Source organism: Aythya ferina (genome assembly GCF_964211825.1).
Source record: "Aythya ferina genome assembly, chromosome: 7".
Lineage (NCBI taxonomy): Eukaryota > Metazoa > Chordata > Aves > Anseriformes > Anatidae > Aythya > Aythya ferina.
The window spans coordinates 18042237-18060192 of NC_140302.1; the positions used below are offsets into that span (position 1 = coordinate 18042237).

A 17956-nucleotide genomic window follows, 5' to 3' on the forward strand; every position below is an offset into this window, starting at 1 on the left:
GATGGTGGATGCTGGCTGGGCTCCTTGCTCTCCTTGCTGCAGGAGGACAGAGCAGCTTTGCTGCAGCTGCTTGAGGCTCCACTTCTCCACAGCTTATGCACAGGAGGAATTCACCCTTCCACCAGTGCTCTTCTGGTGCTTAAAGGCAGGTGCTTGCTCAGATGTCCCACTTGAGCACCTCTGAGTGCTGTCAGTGCTCAGAGATGGAGACGTGTTCTGTTTGGAGGTGTTTAAAGCCAGGGACTGACTAACCCTGGCACTGGAAACCTCCATGGCTGCAGTTCAGGCAGCCCACACAGCCCTTCCTGTAAAAGCCTTACAGCAGCAAATCTCAGTTTCAGGGTCCACAGGATCGCTGGGGACCTTAGGCTATTCCTAAGTAACTCTGTGAAAGTTACTAAGCAAGGCAAGCTCAAACCAGCTGTACAACAATCTACAGATTGTATTTTTTTAAGCCCTTCAGAGACTAATTTTTTTTAAGAGCCCACAGATACAGTGAAAATCACTGCCCTAGAAAAGCGTGCTACTGAGAATGTGAAATTCTGCAGAGATCTTACAAATGGTTCATCAGAGTGTTAGATGCCAAAAGCACGCAGCATATTTCATCTCAGTGTGTGTCAGATGGCGTATAGTGGATAGGTTTTAGACCAAGATTTTATTAAGGACGTGTGAAGAGATGATCAATAATTCCTTGGTGGGTTTGTTTCCTAGACTGTCTGCGTTTGACATAGTGACATTATTTTTTCTATTTGTGTGTGGTAGGACACTTTGAGATTTCCAAGTTGTTTTCAGGCTCTAGAGCAGACCCACAGCTTCAGATTTCATTTAAAAACATCCTCTAGACATGAGCAGTATTCTTCAAGCCACTACTGCGGTCTGGGAGGGTTCAGTCTTTCGAATTTTTTGTTGAAAGGAAATGTGGGGCAATAGAGGAAAAACTGAAAGATGTGACAAAAAGCCTATTAAGAATACCTCAGAAAATACTGCTTTTTCTTTTTTTCTTCTTTTTTAAGGAGAGCCCTTTTTTTCTTAGGGAAAAAAAAAAAAATCATACCAAAAAAAGTCTATTTTCTGTTTGTTGGCCTGGAGATCTTGTTTGCGTTTCAGGAAGGATTGCATGCTCAGCGGAGTGTGTGTGAGAGCAGGAGTTTTCGGTGTGGTGACGTGTCTGTGTTTCGGAGTGTGTCCATGTCCCAGTATAATGTACTTGTCTTTATTGATGCGCCTTATGATGGATGGATTGCAGAGCTGGCAGGTTCTTCCTGAGCGTTTGTAAAGCTCCACAGGGCTCGGTGCTACAGGGTCCCAGTCCTGACAGAAGCCCAGAAACATCCCTGCCATTCAGCCAGGGCCTGCTCCTGCCCCCTTTATTCCTAACAATTTGTACTGTCCCTGTGACTGGTTTGCCTGAAACTTCTGGGAATACCAGGGAACACAAACTCAGAGCAAACAAGGCTTGAAAAATCCAGGCAAGAATTGGAGCTGTGCAGGGCTAGAGCTTGGCAGTGTTTCCCAATGTAAAATGTCTTTTTCAGTGACACGGGGTGACTTTTTCTTGGTGAGGGGAGTCCAAATTTTTTATCAAAGGACACAATTTGGAATTTTCTGTTGAAGGTAGAAAGGATCAGCAGTTCAATATGGATTTAGGATTTCTTTGAGGGATGACCTAGAAAACAATATCCCTTTTCCTCTCTCCAAATCAATGAAAATCAAAGTCAGAATTGAAATGAACATCTTTACTGATAATTATCACTACTGTTGTTATTCTTTTGTTAGTACCATTAATACAACTACCTGCTTGTGTGCTTAGTCTTAACGTAGCACAGTCTGTCTTTCCAAGGCTGTGCGGTCATACCACTGGGGCATGTGAGTACTTGGGGTCCTGCTGTACACGTGCTGTCAGTGCTAAATACAGCTGTGCAGAGGCACTGAGAGGTAGTGCAAAGCTTGAGCTGTGTTTGAGCTCTGTACGTGGTCCCATGTAGTTGCTAGTCCATAGCAGAGAGGAGGCCTGGAAGGTGGCGGTGTCTTTCTAGAAAAGCAAAAGAAGAGAGAAGTCTTCCAAATGCTTCTTGCCTTGCAGAATGGCATCGGCACACACACTGGAGGTTCATATCTGAGCCTCGTGGAACCATGATATTTTCAAGAAAAACTTGTTTCGTATGCATCCGGCTCCTCAAACAGATCGATCAGGTAAGATTTTAGTTTGATTAAATTAAATCATATTCAAGTATATATTGCAAACATAATCTCAAGGCCCAGTCTGGGGAGCCTGATGCCTAGCATCGTGGACAGGCAAAGTTCACACCATGGTGACTGTGCAGGAGGGTGTGATCCCACTGGGATGACCATGCTTATGGAGCTTGCAGCCACCGCACTAAACCTTGCTGGCTGGCAGTGCACGACACACCTGAGGTGTCCACGCTGCTGTGTGTTAATCAGGCCGGGGGAGTTTGTCTCCCTGGGTGTGCCCATGTCACATTGAAGCGGTGTGGTGCAAGCAGAGCTGCTGGTTTAGCAGTTGGCCTGCAGGTCTGGAAGCAGTATGCATGCCGGTCTCCCTGGCTGCAGCTGCAACCCCATGGAAAGTTATAAGGCTCTGTTAGGCAGCGCTGGCCCTGTCAGTAAATCATTGCATAGTGCAGGCTTCTTTTTCACCCTGCTTTGGACTCCATAGAGAGTCAGACAGACTGTGCTGAGCTGGTCCCATCTGCACCCAACCTGGACAGCAGCTTTATCTTGCCTTGTAAAACTGCAGAGCTCTGTGACAAAAGAGTTAATCTCTGCCTTTGTTTCTCTTCCTCTCTCTCTTCTCTCTTGCAGCGGGACTGAAAGGCAAGATGAGAGCAGATCCATCAGTGTCAGCTGCTTTCAGTACATCAGCACTTTTGGGGGGTTTATTGGGGACTAGCCCATCAGCAGTGCTTCTAAACTGCAAGCACCCTGCAGGCAGCCCCCTCCTCCTGCAAGCAGCCAGGCTGCCTGGGGGGGCAGCGCCAGGCCCCCCCCGTGCCACTGGCCAGGGGCTGGGTGATAAATGACCGCGTGAGCCATCGTGGTGGCTAGCGAAGTCCGGAGGGTTGGCCAGCGCCAAGCTCCTGGGAGGCAGCAGTGGAACCGCATTAATTTCTGGGCGTGCGTCCATGTGTGTCTGTGTGTCTGAAATAATGCACTTGACACACACATGCTTCACTTCCAAAACAGAGTAACACAGAAGAGGGGTGGAAGAGAAAGGGAGGAGAAAAAAAAAAAACAAAACCAAAACCCAATCTGATTGGCAGGTTAATGAAGCAGCTCATAAGAGCGATGTATATGATAACCATAGAAACCGCCTGTAAGTACTCAATCGCTTTACACATACAGACACAGTTCCATGCCTAGCTCTGTGTGTACACATTTACCTATAGATTAAATGTGCGTGTCTGTGTATATGCATATCTCAAAGATGCAGGAACGCAACATCAGTGCTTTTCAGTGAAACCAAAGAGTAAATGGGAAACTGAAAAAATTAAGCTCCGTTAGCCTAGCAGCATTGTATGTCCTCCGCCTTTTATTTTACTTCTGGGGTTGGAAGTCTTCCAAAGAAGTGGGGGGAGTTTGGAGCACACATCTCACTGGCTTGTATTCGTAAGGCCTTTTGGTATTCTTGAAAACTCCACCTGTGTTTCCTGACCCCAGGTCTCAGGCAGAGCAGCCTCATCCCATCCACACGAGGCTGGGAAGTTGCAGTAGCGTGGAGAAAGTGGAGCTGGAGCTTGAACCCATATCTAATCCTGTGTTTTGACTAATTCCTCATCACATTGGTATGTCACCCTTTGAAAAGATAGATGTATCTTTTACTAGGCAGATATTTGGACGTCTTTGTTTGCCTCTGTATTGTATATATCCGTGGGAATTTCCCCATGTACTCTGGACTGGGGCAATGACTTACACAACAATCCTTTCTTTTGTGGAACCTATTAGCAAATATAAATAGCGACATACTGAGCTCTTGTGGATGGGCAACAACCCCAGGAACTGAAAAAACAAGTTCAGCATGACTAAGGACCTTTAGCTTTTCATTTCATGACTCTGCTCTTACTTGTAAGCCTCAATGTTACAGTAAGATATTTCCTCTGAGTTCTTTTCCTAGCTTGTCTTAGGGAAAAAGAGAAGATTAAGAGGTTTCTCATACACACAAAGGAGTGTTAAAGTTGCCAGCTCCTGGTAAAAGCCGTGTGGTATTTCCAAGTATCATCATTGTGGATGAAAACTTCAGGGATCCAAGTGCGCTGAAAAGGATCAGAACCAGAAGCCTGATAGACAGAGCTCAACCTACACAACAGAACCATGGCTTTGATACTGAAGTTTGATTCAGATTTAAATTTTTGAGAAAGTCCTCAGCAAATTCCTCTCTGAGAGTATACAAATAAGTTTCTGTCCTCAGGACTTCTGGAAAGAGTTGAGTCAGTTATTTTCTCCCCTGATGTGAACTCCGAGATGAAAGCAGTTCAGAGGTGGGATGTGTCACATGTGGCACCAGGCAAGGAACATAGATACACGTGTGTCTCTTGGGCAATTTGCAAGTGGCCATACATATCTAACCATACATGCTTACACTTTTGCTACAGCACCAAGGGATCCATTTATTAGAAGGCAACTAGTGTTGTCTTGGTCTAGGTCTTGAGCAGAGTTCTTGATGAGCTTGTGATCAGGGGAGCTTACAGGCAAAATGGTCAAATATTTCTGTTAATCTTGCAGCTGCAGAGCAGAAATGCCATGTTCCTGATCATATGGAAAATGAAAAGAGGAGCTGGGAATGGGACTTGGATCTCCAGCATGGTAAGTCTGGTTTATTTGTTTCTGTCTATGTTCATCATGCTAAAGCAACCCTGGCTGCACGTTGCCCATTTTCATTCTGGTGAGAACACCTGCTTTCTTTCAATTTCTGTGCTCCTATTCCCATGTGTCTTTAGCAAAGTCATCTGAGTTTGTATCTCTATTGCAAGCAAGTTATTTGGCCTGTGTTGTGTGTTCCTGCCCCATCATGAGAAACAGCAGTTTGTCGAAGGAGGCTCTTGTGGCCTTTTTTTGCATTCAGATAGTCAGTGTCAGTGAATGCTCAAGAAGAAGCCTGTCTTTTTAGAATATAAAAAATTATTCCTAACTATAGCTGTGTTTGTCACAATTATTTGTGTAAATAGGCACACTCAAAACTATTTACCCGCAGATCTGATTTGCAGCTTGTTGAAACTGCTGGGAAAATGCATTTGGGCTTCCTGTATTCCTAGAATGGGATCTTCCAAGCACGCAGCTCTCCCAGGAGAGTGGTGCTAGCAGATGAGTCTGAGGAACAAGCCACTTTGAAGGAAAGGGTAGATGCAAATGGTTTTGACAGCACTGTCCAGCCCCCACAACACTACTTACTCCTGTCATTTCAGTATTAGAGACCATGTGGGTTCAGTGGCCACACCTCGTTAATGGGGAACAGAGGTTTGTGGAAATGAGTGCCTCTGAGTTGTGGCTGGGAAGTCACAACAGGTTTGCTGTGTGTCTGTGCTAAGAAAAAAAATCAGTGTATATACTGAGATTGTCCAGGGTGGAATGTTCTGCCGTTAGAAGTTTGGATTTATTGTAGCCAGCCAAACTGTTTTTCCTCCCTCTGACCTCCCCCTGCTGGCTCTGGCTCTCAGCTTGCTGCTTGCTGTTTTCCAGTAGCCCAGCTGGAGTCTGGGGAGTTGCCAGCTAAATGTCCCCCATGTCCCCCCGCCTTTTGTTTCTGCTAGTGGTAGACTGAATTTGGGGAAAATGCCTTTTACACAGAAGTGAATAGATGTTTATCTTAGTCTTTAGGGAGATCATAGCTCTGTAACTGGGAATCCTGTGGCTTTGGGTGCAATTTGAATCACCATGAATACTGTTCTGCCTAGCATCCCCTGTCCTTCTCTACACTCCCCTCGTCCTCTGTTCCTCAGGTTTAGGGCGTGTAGTTGTCCTCCCCAAGCATTTTAACTTCTCTTTGTAAGATGGAAGAGAACAAACTGACTTAAGCCAGGCTGGAAGGAGATTGGGGCTGATAAAAGTTCGAGCTGTAGCCTAGGAAAGCATCCTTGCAGCAAGGACCTGCCAGGCCATTCTCCATCAGGAAGGACCATCAGGTTTGATGCTGTTTGTGCAATTCCCTCTTCTGCTCCTGGCACTGGTGCAGTTGCAAGTGCTGGGGGGCAAATCATTTGATACGAGAGCAGTAGGTTGAGGGAGGGGAGCAAACGAGGTCTCTGCCTTTGATGGTAAGGAGAGGGCTGCACACAGCAGCTCGGCCACCCAGGCCAGCCAGCCAGCCCCGGGAGGCGTCCCAGTCAGCCCAGCAAGCTCAGCTTTGCCGTCGTCAGCACTGCTGAGAGCAGAAGTTGGGGTTGGGTGAATCCAAATATCTGGGTTGCTTGGATATTGGCTGGAAATGTTCCTCCATATCCGGGTGGCTGCCTTTGCATGATATCCATGTTTATCAGAAAATGAATTGTTCCATCCACCAGGCTCCCTGAGCAGGGAGGATTACCCCCCAGTACCTGGAGCTCCTCCTGGGAGTGGTGTGGGTGCGGGAGCATATCTGTCTGCACGCCTGCTAACTGAGGGTGTGTTGTGGACATAGATGTGCACGGACAGCAGGAGATTGTGTGTGACTGCAGACACAGAGAAGGAACTGCACAGGTGATGCAGAGATCAGGAAGACTCCTTGCTCTGTGTGTGAGAGAGAGAGAGGATGCCCTTGGGGATGCTGAGTGGCTTTGTCTGCACTTCCCTCCGGCTGAGGTGAGCTGTGTGCAGGGAGCAGAGGCTGCAGGGTAGGTGACAAGGCATTCCTTATCTTTGCCTTTATGTGTCTGAGGAGCATACAGATGGTCCAGACTGTGCGTCGCTGCTTTTTAGATCTGATTTTAGAATGGTTGTTGTGGGATGCAAGCTGAATTTGCCCATGGTTTCCTGTGTGCTTGTGCTTAGAGGTGGGAAGAGTTCACGTGCATACAGAGTGCTGAAAAGCTGCGTGTGTGGTGGAGGATCTGGTGTCAGCTGGCATCATTATTAGTTTGGATTCATTTGACACTGACTGTGGCCCTTCTCAACACAGCTCCAATTCTTGTCTTACTGATTTTGCAGCTGACCGACCCCATGCGTATCGCTGTGTAACTTACACCAGCAAGTAAGCAGAATAAGGTCTCGTGATGTTTAAAAATAAAACCTTTACACCCCTGCTTGACAGCTTTCTTGAGGTTCTTTAAGTCACAAGAGGTCATATCACCCACAGGGCAGTATGGTCTGTATATGCACCGGGGTTGGGGTTTTCCAGCTACAGCAGCAAGGAGTGATCTCTCCTGGAAAGCAAAACTACTTAATTGTGGCTGCTCTGAGGGCAGCCTGATTGGCTGCTAGGCAGCGCAGCGCCGAGTCTCAGGCTCGTGGTATTCTTGGAAATTTGTATTATTAATTGAAACCTTATTAATGGCAAACACAGGATGACATTTTACATGGCTTAGTTATGTTCTGTGAGTCGTTGGTACAATGCAGCCTCAGCCACGAGGCAGGGAAGCTCCTGCTGTAACTGATAACAGAGGCAATAACAGCTCTGTTCCCACTAACTGGTCCTGTGGTGACAGGGACAGCCCCTGCAAATCTTCATCTGATCATCATCTCTCTGGTGGCCACTCTGACTGGGGTTAAGGGAAGTCCCAGAGGAAAGCAGAGTGGTGGTCTGTTACCAGTGGGCTTCAGAACTTTGGCTTCTCCAAATGTCAGAATTGCCCTTAGAAGTAAAAGGGCCTTGAGGTGAGGGAAGTGTTGCCATCACACTGGAATTCAGTAGCCCCAGGTTTGGGGCAGGAGATGTGATGCTGTTCTTCATAGCGAAACTTTGGGTGCTGGGCAATGGCTGCGTTCTCTAGAGCAATGCTTGAGTCCCATTCTCCCACGTTTGAGACATGGGTCATGTCCAGGTCTGGTATTTATGGTAGCGGGGGAATGTGTGTTTGGGAGAGAATTGACTATTGCTCATAATAACCTGCAAAAGTCCTTCTTTTCCTCAGCCCATCTCCATAGATGGGCAGTGCCATATATCTAAAAATTGAAATGAAATTCCTGTTGAAACAAGAAGAGACTTAGATCCTTAATATTGTTTGAACAAAGTGGCATTGTCCAGTCATTGTATAGATATGGCTGCTGTGGTCCCGCCTAGTCCATGAAGGCTCCATCTTCAAGCAGATTTTGGAAGGCCACTGACCAACAGTTTTTCTTCTTTCTTATGGCTGTAAGCATAGGCTAAGCAGGTACACTGCTTAGAAGAGGCACTCCTGTAAGCCACAGCTGTGAACCTGCAGCCTCTTTTGTCTGGGGAGAAACACAAGGCAGTACAATAACCCGAAACATCCCCATTGATCCTCCCGGTCCCTTCTTCCCTGCAGCTGTGCGTGTGTCCTCTTCTCTGCTAGAACTCCCTGGGTCTCCTCTCACACAAGGAAAAGTCCAGTTGTGGGTGCCAGCTGGGCTGTTCCTTGTCTGTGACAGCCAGGAGGGGCTTCTGGAGCTAAATATCTTCACAGACTGATGGGAACTTGCTTTGAGGACCTCCACAGCCCTGCCTCTCTACAGATCTGTGGGGACACACGTGGTCTGTCACTTATATCCAGTGGTGCAGTCCCACTCTATCAGCTTCCTCAGTGGCTGGAGCTGGATACTAATAAGTCTTCTTTGCAACAGCTGAGAGCTGCATGGGGATATGCAGGCAGCAGAGCTCCTCTGCACTCCCTTGTCCAGCAGCAGAATTATTCCCACAAAGGCACTGCAGGCACTGGGAGGAAATTATAGGCCAAGCGCTTAAACTCTTCCACCCTGGTTTAGCCAGAGCCCCACAGCTGTGGATTGTCTGATGCCAGCAAAATAAACCAGATGGATGACACGGATGGAGACAGGCCAGGCTGGGATGGAAAGCACAGAGTGCCCTCCTGACTTGACGGGCTTCTGTAAGATGGAGTAGCACAGGCTGAAAAGAGCCCTCAGCTGCAAAGCTCCCCCTGTTCAAGTGGCAGGAAATTGGATCTACTGCTTTTTGCAGGGTTTCAGCTGTGGCTGCTGGGATCTCCTCTTACGCTGCAAGAAGAGGGATGGTGCTCTGGGTACCTGCAGGAAGATGGGATGCTCCCAGGCTCTGTGGGAAGGAAGAATCCAGATCTGCAGCTGTAAAGAGCAGTGGGCTTGGGAAGAAAAATCTAGCAGTTGCAGTAAGATGTATCATAGACCGTAAACACGCTAGAGGGTATTGCTGCAGTTGCCAGTTTTGGTTAGCAGGTTGCAGGAAGATGGAGCCCACCCAGTCTGCAAAGGACAGTAATGGGCCAGTGCTGCTGGGCAACATCTGCTGCTTTTGCAAGAGGCTGGTCTTGGGTGTTCCTCCAGCACTTTGTGACCATAGTTTGTTACCTGGGTGATGACAGTGCCTAAAATGCAGATTAGACTCTCTCTGTGCTAGGTGCTATATATACAAGCCTAAGGAAATTAATGTCTAAAAAGAACTTTCTTCCATGATTAACAGGACAGTGCTTTGTGGATTGGTTATCACAAAAGACTGAGGAAAACACAAATGCTTCAGCCCACCTCCTGTCCAGGGTTCCCAGAGCACTTCAAAGCCCCAGGTGAGACAACCTGCCATTGTCTCTGCATCTCCCCACTAGCTTTTTATGGCACCCAAGCTTGGTGCTCTCTAATAACAAGTCATCTAAATGTCTCATTGATCTCTTGAGCTGGGAGGCCACAAAGGGCTGCAGGACTTTCTATGGAGAGAGGACTCAGCTGCAGAGAGACGTGGAGTCCATATTGGTGCTGAGAACAGAACTTCACTCTGTCCTAGTCTTATGCCTTAGCTCCATGTCTGACTGGCTTTCCAAAAGACTATCTGGGATGTTTTGAACAGTAGGGGCAGCGTGTCCAGCAGTAGAATATGCCTACAGGATGCTTTGGGGTACTTTGAGTAGGGGTGTCCAGCTTTACTAGGTGATGGGTCTTTCCACCATGAAACACAAGTTGCTGGAGCTCATCTCGAAATAAACGCTTGAACGTCAGCTCAGTGCCTCTTCAAGCCAGGCCAAGCTGCTTGCAAGTCTGTTTTGGAAGGGTTTACTGGACACTCCCCTCAGCGTGCTGGAAAATCAGCCCTGCCGGTAACAGGTACTGTCCAGACCCATTACACTGTGTTTATGGGGTTCAGTGTGGAGGGGTGGATCCAGGATGTGCTTGCCAGGCTGTTTATGGCTGTGGGGGAGTGTGCCCTACCTAGGTGTGTTCCCCACCTCTGCCATTTGTCCTTTTTCTCTATCCTGCCGTCCCCGAAGCAGCCCGGATTGGTTATAGCCCACATGTTATAGTGGCCAACCTGCAAAGAGAGAGCCAGAAAAAGTTAATGTGGAGTTCTGGTCTACTCCCAGGATGCATTTGGGCTGCAGCCCATAATGATATGTATAATTGCGAAGGCCTGCCAAAAAAAGCAGGCTGGATTTAATTGAGTCAACACACTGCTATTAATAATAAAATGGCAGAGACTTTGCTATTAATCACTTGTGCTGGCTTTATCACAGGCAGTCTCGGCTATCTGGCTACCAAACAAGACCTTTAAAAAAAATGGTGCAGTGGAAAACTTACTAGTGGGAATACACCTGCTAACAAAACAGACCTTGTAAACAAAATGTTCCTTGCAGAAGGAGGTACTTTCTGAAGGGACGGGCTCTTTGGGAGGCAAATGGGGAGTATCTCAAGGTATAGGAGCAGGTATAGGAACAGATCAGATGGAGGATGCACTTGGCAAATGGTGTATCTTTGGAAAAGGTTATGCTTGATAAAGGACTTTGTTTGGGGTGGGAACTCAGGGATAAATGAAATCTCCAAAGAGAGAAATGTAATTGCTGCAGGAATATAAAACAGCCCAGGGAGGAATGCATCTGTTACTAGGAAATGGCAAACACTGTATCCGCTGAGGTACTGAACAAAAAGGGAAATGCAAAATAAATAACATGCCTGACACCTAAATTGCAGCCCTGCTTGTGGAGGGCTGGATAAACCATGGTGTGTTGTGGTGGCTGGCTGGACACGGAGCTCTGCAGCCCAGACTGCACTCTGCCAGCACTGCACGCAGCAGCGTTGGGGCAGGAGGGTCTGGTCTGCCACCGAGGCCCAGAAATGCCCTCCTCCTGCCTTGGCCATGCACTGGGGAGGAGGAAGGACTTGGATGGGGCTCCAGCCCTTTCCATGCGTGCACTGCCTGCTCGTGTTCCCTGTGGCCCTTGACGGGCTGCACCCCAGTGCCTGGGAGCAAGCCATGGGCTGGCACTGCTTCCTCACGGCTGTGCAGTAAGAGCACGCTGCAGTTTTAAAAGCCCTCCCCCAGCTGAGGTTTTTATTGTAGCAAACGTGGCAATGGCATTCTTTCCTTTTGCTTCTGAGTAGAGCTGCTTGCCATGATTGTGTCTGGGAAGGGACCATGAAGCAAAAGGGGCTGAAACGCAGGAGGAGGGGAAGGGGTTCGAAAATGGTGCATCTGAACAGGGAAGTGATGTGTTTATAGGCAGAGCCAGAGAATGGAGAGCAGGTAGAAAACCAAACAAACCAGGTGCCATTATATGGCTTTGAGCGGGGCTTAAAAAAATTAAGACAGGGAAAGATTTTGTTAGCAGACACTTGGACGGGGAGGGCTCCTGCCTTCCACAGCTGAGAATGCCAAAGGAATGGATCTTCTCTTGCAAGTTTTCAGGCACAAAGGGATACGTTTTCTGTACACCAATGCAAAAAAAAAAAAAAAAAAAAAATCTATATGCATCTTGCACCAAATAGTCAAACAAAATAAATCATTTAACAGGCTTAAAGGCCTTTTTCTTTCTGTTATGATTTAAGTAAGGTTTGTAAATGAGTGCAAGCATTATCCATCAGGAAGAAGGAGAAAAAAGAAAAGAGAGAGAGCAAGAACAAAATCCCAGAAAAAAAATTATCCACTTCCTGCTGTTTTCCTTTCCTCCCCATAAAGTGAGTGTCTTATCCTCAGAGAAATTCACTTCATTGTTAGAAATAGCCGAAATTGGCTTGCAACTAGTAAAGATGCCAAGAATTTGCACCTTGCTCTGTGACCTAAAGCAAAAATGACATGAACATTGACAAATTTGACAAGGAAATTTGTGCAAAAAACAACTTCTATTTGGCTAGCCAAGCAGCAAATATGTCGGATGATATGCTTTATTAAGCAATCCATTTTTCAGCAATAGCTGCACCATCTGCAAAGGTTAGTGTGCATCAGGCTTTCCACAGAATTTCATCTGCGTCTGCAGCTAGGTGCAACACACGACCACATTTTTCATGTACATACAATTTTGGATGCAAATAGAATACTTGATGAAAGAGGTGACCTTCCGGACTGACTTCCCCCATGCAGTAAAGTCACAGGCACAGAAGCAGCTGAGAGAAACATATCTCTGCCTGGAGGTAGGGGGGGAGCCAGGGAGAGGGAGGAGGAGGAAAGGGAGAAATAAAAAGAGGAGAAAACTTCAAGGAAGAGTGTTTCCCCGATAAATGCTTTGGCATATCACAAAGCAGAGACTCCACTTGTTCAAAGGGGTACCGAGACTGTTGGGTAGCTGCAGTTCCCTTCTGGATGGCGTCCATTTCTCAGCCCTCTAGTTTTTGTCATGTTATGTCGTGTAGTTCCTGCTGCTATGATATCTAAGCATCCTTGGCTTTTCTCCTTTACTTTTGTTGGTCCCTCTGTCACGTTTTGCATTCCAGACTTGTCATCTCATTTCCTCTCTTTCAACGATGGTCCCTGCCTAGGGCTGCTGGATCTCCTTCCAAACATCCTTGGCTCTACAGGCAAGGAGAGGAAGAATTGCGTTCAAATACTAGTTGGATGTATGCATTTTCTGCCTTTGTTTTTATTTTTTTTTAAGGCATGGTGGTCCTGCCTTTGTATTTTCCTGTATTGTTTTCTACTGGATAGAGTCCTTTCATGTCCTGCCTGCCCTACATTAGGTGGAATCAGCTCTGGTCCCCAGTCTTCTTTCCCAAGTGTATGCAGTACACATGGCTCCCTACGCCTCATTGATGGTTGCTGGTTATAAATTCATGTTCTCAATCCCTACTCCGCTTAGCTGAAGTTGGATGCCATCCCAGTGCCTTGCAACTGTCCCTGGTCCAGTGGAAAGTTTAATCTGCCAGTTCGTGGCGTGTCGTCCTATGGGGAGAGTTCAGTTCAGTGCAGCTCCGCACTGCACAGAGAGAAGCTCATTAGCAGGACATGGTAGTGTCTGATGACACTGTGGTCCAAGAAGGCCTCATTAGGCACAAAATGTTTTCTGCGGCTCTCTGAGATTTCCTGGTAACTTAAGGAATTCAGACATAGTTACCACCGGGGCACAGATGAAATGGGGAGCAAAGATGCCCTCTCTGAGGGCCATCCCCCATCTGTGCCTTTTGGAGGAACAGATACTGGATGAGGCCTTTGACTCCTTTTAAGCAGCTTTGGATCTTTGCTACAGAGACGCAGATGGGACTGGATGGGTCTGGCAGGCTCACTGTCCCCTGGTTGGCTGCTAAGTGGTGTTAAGTGATGAATGTTAAACTTAACAAGGGGACTCTCAGATTTACGTAAGGGTTTTACTGCCTGCCAGGTATGAATGATGGAGCAGCTTTGATCTTTAGGGGGATCGGTACTGGAAGTGATTTAAACTAAAGTTAATAAAACTGCTTAAAACTGTACTCTGCAGTCCCACAGGCTGAAGAAGCCCTAGTGGTCACTTGACTGCTCTAAGTAAAAATTGTTCACATTTATGAGGGAGACCAAATCCCACTGGTGTTAACTGTGTTTCCAGCTGAATAATAAATGGCATCTTCCAAGAGTTCTACACGTCCTTCCTTACGTTCACTGCAGATCCCATCGCCTGCTGGAGCCACCAAGCTTTTATCCACAGATGCAAAAAATGGCAGGCTTGGTATTTCCATGGGGTTTTCGCATTCTCTGTCCACTTCATAATCCCTAAACCAGGTCTGTTCCCTTTGACATTTTGTAGCATGACACAAGCTAATGCTGGTGCTTTTTTATTTTGCTGCTATTGGGACTCTTGGTATGTTTTATCTTTGGTATTTGCTGGCCAGCACTGACAGGTAAATGTCATAAACATTAAAATTTCATTGGCTTCATGGTGGGCTTTGCCACCAATGACCTTTAGAAAGAGGACATCATTAAAGCATGTTTACAGTTTTTATGAGTGGTCCCATAATGTCTTCCCCCATTCCCACACAACCTTATTGAGTTCCCCACAAAGGTGACAATTCTCATTTGTAATGGACAGTCTGTTTTCCATCTCCCAGGTAGCTCAGCTGTCCCCTCCAGTATAACCACAGGTATTTCCATCGGGCATTTCTGTAATGTCCTGAGATGAAGCCGTGTGAGCTGCAGTGGGCAGTTGTGTACCCTGCACTGATTCAGGTGAAGAAGTATTTTTTTTGTAGCTATCAGAGAAGTTGCTGGGCTTTACCAACAACCCTGTATCAGCCCAGCTCATTAGGTTTACAAGCAAGACCAAATTCCATCACTTAACAGTGTTCACAGCCATTGTACAAACACTGCTTCCAGAGTCCTGCGAGGCCATCCTACATGCCAGGGGTTCATACCATCACCCTGAGTCACCAGACACACGAAAACAGAAGATACTCTGCTATTGCCATAGGGTTTTCTAATTCTCCTGCTATTTCCTAGAAACCCTTAAACAGCTACCAGAATACCTTCTGTCTGCTCGATAACAGAACAAGTAGCTTTTGTGGACCTCTCTAGAAATCAGTGATTGGCAGCCACTGAAATTGAATTAGCAGTAACTCACCACTGGTAGACGAACACTTTTATTTATTTATTTATTTATTCATTTATTTATTTATTTTATTTCAGCCCAGTGCGCTGTTATTCATGGAAGTCCTCAGCACGATGATTTGATGAGGCCGTGATCTTGGGGAGATACAAAATGAGGTGGGCTGTTTCAGATGGATTACACAGACATCCCAAATTGTAAAGGTACGGTCAAGTCTGGGGTGGGTTTTGCTCTGCAGAGCAACCAGCTGAGAACTACCAGGGCCTGGGAGGAAGTTGCATGAAAATCTTGTTACTTGTACCTTGTTATATAATTACCTCTTGCAGAGTCTGGGTGTTTTTCTGAATTACAGTCACTGCTGGAGGCAGGTTATGGGCTTAGACGGACCACTGGCTGGACAGCCTGGTATTTCCTGCATTCTTATTTCCATGGATCCTCTAACACCCCTGCCTTCGTCACGCTGTTGTGTGGCACTACAAGGATGTTGCATGTCTGAGGTTGTTGTGGCATTTCTACAGACAGCTCCGAGTGGTATTTTCAGAGCCCCCTGATGTGCTCCTCGCACTCCCGCATTTTCTAAACCCCCTGGGGGCTGAGGGTCATCTCTCACTTTGCATGGCATAAATTGATAATGACACAATGAAATCAGTCATGATGAAATGGCTCCATTTTGATTACAATGGGAGGGGATTTGGGATCTGTGTTTCTGTTGTGGTGTCTCATGAGCCATCCTTAAACCACAGTGGTGGTTTAAATCTTTTGGCAAAGGTTACCAACAACTCTCCTATCCCATCTGATAAGCTTGTGGCTAGGTTCAGCAAACTCTGCTTTCAGAGGTGTTTCCTGAGAAATTCTTCATGTTGCGTCTTGCAGAAGCCTGTCTGTTCCCTATGGCTGGATTTCTGTGGGGCTGCGACTGTTGTCTTAGAGAATAACAGCAGTGACTCACACGCTAAAAGATCCTCCTCGTCCACCACTCAGTGTGTCTGAAGCAGCATTTTGGGAAGCATCGCTAGATTTATGGCCATTTGGTTATGGCTTCTAATTTCTGTCTCCCCCTGCCCTGCATCATCTAAGGGCTAGTTTCGGGTCTCGTCCCTCGATATAGATGCCGTGCGTCCCTGGAAGTCCAGGACCCTGAGACTTCTTTGAACCCAAGTCCCTGCCCTCAGCTCGTTTCTGCTCCTGGTTCGTTGCCCATGCTGCAGTGTGGAGTCAGAGCACTGAAATGCTCAGGCAGGACAAATCAATGGGTGTCTGCTGATTTACGCTGCTGGAGGATGGGGCCCAGGTCGGAGGGAGAGCACAGAACCCCCCAGCAGAGCCTTTTTAAAAGAAACCACAGGCAGGTATTTCAGCCCGGTTAGCCGGGCGTTCAATTATGGCTTTTGCTACAGAGTAAAACCAGTTTTTCCAAAGGACACCGGTAGCAGCCTCTTAAAAAAGGAGTCGTGGCCCCTCCCCGGTGACCTTTCCTTGTCAAGTGCTACATGCTGTGATGTTCCTACACAATAGGGTACACTCTGGTCTCTGTGTACTTGGCAAAGGAAGAAATGGCTTTTTTAATCTCATTGCATGAATTATTGGCAAAACGTTTGAAGTGGCTCCAAGATTTCTCTCTGACTGACTTGCATTTTCTCAGGAGATTTGTGTAGTTTGGGAGCTTGGAACGTGTAACTGAGTAACTCAGAGAAAGCAGTCGCTACCTCCTGAAAGGCTGCTGTGTCCTTGCAGAAAACCACTTCATCTGCTGCATCAACGTCCCCTGGCAGAGGACGAGGCTTGCTGGGCGTGACACCCTGTGTCCCCCTGGAGGATACCTGCCCCTCCTGCTGCCCGGGGGCAGTGCTGCTGTGGACACAGCTGTGACGTCCCCCGTGGGCACAGGAGCAGGGCTGTGCCGTGCCAGGCCCTGGACAAACACAAGCGTGAGCCAAGGCTCGCCCTGGGCAGCCTGCTGTCTGCAGGGCCGGGGCATGGGAACACCGCTGGCAGCACGGGGTCACGTATCAAGGAGTTGCCAGAGCTGGGTCTGAGAGGGACCTCTGCTCCTGCCACTGCTGCTCTGAGGCGTGGGGCGGCCGCCTTGTGTGGCTGGCCAGCCCCTCTCCTTGCTTCATCTCCACCCTGCTGGGACTCTGCCACGGGGCAGTTGTTGCTCCCAGGGGCCTGGTGCAGAACATCTCCATCCCCCTTGCTGGAGCATCCCTCTGGCTGCCCACAGGCCATGGACACAGGCGGGGTGTCACCTCCCATGGACGGCCACCTCCCCTCCTTCAGTCCAGGGCTTCTTTTTGCGAGATCACAGCGGAGGGAGCGTGCCAGAACCTGCCAAAGTGCTGCTGGGGAGACTGACGGGGAGTGACAGAGCCTGAAACTGTCTGGCAGATTGTTTGTTTAATGGGGGAAAATGTTTTCCTGACGCTGTAGAGCACTTTGAATCGCAAACGATGTCCATAACACACGTTCACCTGTTCCTACCATGGAGCTCTTCTCCCTCCTACGCCATCCCTTTTGGTAGGAGGCTCCTGAGCACCCTAAATGCCAGCAGCATGTGGCTGGTCCCCGATGGGGCTGCCTGCAGCATGGTGAGGGACTGATCAGGGAGGGTCACAATGGCCCCATCCTTCACCATGTTCCCTGGGCCCCCCTGCCCTGCCCCGGTGGCCAGCCCTGCCTTGGCGTCCTCCCTTCAACTTCGATTCCCTGGGCCTGCAAAGTGGAAAATGAATTGGATCCGAGCCATGTGCTCCCCTGCTGTCACCTGGTGTCATTTTTATTTTTCAGGCTGAAATGGCCCCAGAATATTGGCAGCTCTGGAATCGTAAGGATATCTAATCGGGTGATTTATGCCGGGAGGGATTTGACTGGGAGCCAGGGCTCGGGAGTCGCCTCCTCCTCCTCCCTCGCCCGGAGAGGAGCTCCCACTTTTGGTGGGGGCTGTGGGGTTTGGTTCGCTTGGTGCCCACTGTGCTCCCCTTTGAGCCCCTTGACGCCCGCCGCCGAGCCGTGAGCTCAGCTCCCTGCCTCCCGCGCCGGTGAATAATTACCTCCCCCTTCCCATCGCTGGAATGCGTGCATAAACAGCA

General features: G+C 48.0%; 1 long non-coding RNA gene across 2 annotated transcripts in view; it reads left to right on the plus strand.

The window, feature by feature from the left end:
- Positions 1–17956, plus strand: part of LOC311439851 — a 314933-nt gene that overhangs the window by 286879 nt on the left and 10098 nt on the right. The window contains exons 8-10 of one of the 2 annotated variants that reach the window (XR_014695042.1): positions 2084–2193; positions 3679–3803; positions 4741–4821. This is a non-coding gene — a long non-coding RNA (uncharacterized lncRNA). The remainder of the gene's footprint in view (positions 1–2083; positions 2194–3678; positions 3804–4740; positions 4822–17956) is intronic. The other variant, XR_014695043.1, reaches the window with a different exon arrangement.